The 1,895-nt window shown below is 39.9% G+C and overlaps 1 long non-coding RNA gene across 1 annotated transcript in view; it reads left to right on the top strand.

Annotated features, from left to right (window-relative positions):
- Positions 1 to 416: 416 nt before the first annotated feature.
- The window catches only part of LOC108529192 (uncharacterized), a 9,272-nt gene continuing 7,793 nt past the window's right edge, over positions 417 to 1,895 (top strand). The window contains exon 1 of the long non-coding RNA XR_001885429.1: positions 417 to 505. This is a non-coding gene — a long non-coding RNA (uncharacterized LOC108529192). The remainder of the gene's footprint in view (positions 506 to 1,895) is intronic.

Raw genomic sequence — 1,895 nt, 5'->3', positions numbered from 1 at the left:
AAATTGCCCTTAGTAGTAGTAGGCACACTTTCTCAATTCTGAGGCTGGGAAGGGATTTAAAAAGAAATTAAATTGCATCTTTAACACTTTATTCCTTTAAACAAGCCTGAGGCAAATAGGATAATTCTGAGAGATGTATATGTGTTCTTATATTGCCTTTAGAGCTTTTCTGTATTTATGAAAATTTTTATAAAAATGGGTGAATCGTCTGATAGTCAGTGGAATAAATACAATCTTGATTCATTGGGCACCCAATAACGTATGAAGGAGACAGTTTTGTTTATCATAAGTTGATTTATTTGGAAGTCAGCTCAGCCTAAATTCCTCTTAGACACCCACTGAGTATTGTTTGCCTGGCAGTGTGCATTGCCAAGGCATCATTATTGTGTCACACCCAAGTGGCCACGGCCTCTCTCTGACCATCTGCACAGGTACCTCTTCTTATACCTCTACACTGTGACTTTATGCAGGGTTCACTTGCAGTTTGAAAGGGCTCCTGCTCACAGTAAGTTCTAGATTTTGTATGCATTTACCCTCCTTACCTCTCTTTTCTTCCTCTTTCTTCATCCTGCTTTCAGTAGTCAATTTGCATGTCAAGATCAAGGTTTTCCTGTTTGTATCTACTCAACCATTCAGCAAATTTAGAAGTTCGAATGTCCTAACAAATGAAAAGAAATGTTAACCAGTCTTTATAAAGAGCAACCATCAACACTATGTGTAAAACATAGAGGCATTGCTTTCTTTGTCCAGAACTCAGAAGTCCAGCAGTATTTATATTTATCTGGAATTTATCCTACACTCAAAAATTGAGCCAAAAAAGCTTTCCAAAAGACCAGAATTATTGAGTCCACATAATCAGCCACATACTCAGTTTGCATAGAGGAATATCCCTCAGGCCCGAACTCAGAAACATCTTGCCTTATTTTAGATATAATTTTTCTAAGCCCTGTAATCTCGGTTTCATGTTCTCTAAATATATATTAAATTGGATGAGTCAAGAAGGAAATGATAATAATAATAACAATAGCTAGATTATTAGGAGAATAGGAGAAGAGGCTAAAGCTTTCTGAAAATCAACAACAGGGATTTCAAAATAATAATAATATGGGGCCACAATATAGAGTGTTTGTTTGTTTGTTTGTTTGTTTGTTTGTTTGTTTGTTTGTTTTGAGATGGAGTTTCACTCTTGTTGCCCAGGCTGGAGTGCAATGGCACTATCTTGGCTCACTGCAACCTCTGCCTCCCAGGTTCAAGCTATTCTCCTGCCTCAGTTTTCCAAGTAGCTAGGATTACAGGTATGCATCACCATGTCCAGTAAATTTTATCTTTTTAGTATAGATGGGGTTTCTTCATGTTGATCAGGCTGGTCTCAAACTCCCGACCTCAAGTGATCCACCCGCCTTGGCCTCGCAAAGTGCTGGGATTACAGGCATGAGCCACAGTGCCCAGGCAACACATGTTTTTTAAAACTGTAATAGAATCTAAAGAGCTCTCTATAATGCTGCACATTATAATACTGTCAAAAACAAGAATATAAATACAAGAAAATAAATAGTAATTAATGAATTAAAGAAATCTAAACTACATATTAGAAAGTTTTCTGGAGGGGCGGAGCTAGATGGCCGAATAGGAACAGCTCCAGTCTCCAACTCCCAGTGCGAGCGACACAAAAGACCGGTGATTTCTGCATTTTCAACTGAGGTACTGGGGTCATCTCACTAGGGAGTGCCGGACAATCAGTGCTGGTCAGTTGCTGCAGCCCAACCAGCGAGAGCTGAAGCAGGGTGAGGCATTGCCTCACCTGGGAAGCGCAAGGGGGAAGGGAATCACTTTCCCTAGCCAGGGGAACTGAGACACACAACACCTGGAAAATCGGGTAACTCCCACCCCAATAC

The sequence above is a fragment of the Rhinopithecus bieti genome, unplaced genomic scaffold (assembly GCF_001698545.2).
Source record: "Rhinopithecus bieti isolate Rb0 unplaced genomic scaffold, ASM169854v2 scaffold_4709, whole genome shotgun sequence".
Lineage (NCBI taxonomy): Eukaryota > Metazoa > Chordata > Mammalia > Primates > Cercopithecidae > Rhinopithecus > Rhinopithecus bieti.
The sequence above is the reverse complement of the archived record's forward strand: the minus strand, read 5'-3'. Positions and strand labels throughout refer to the sequence as shown.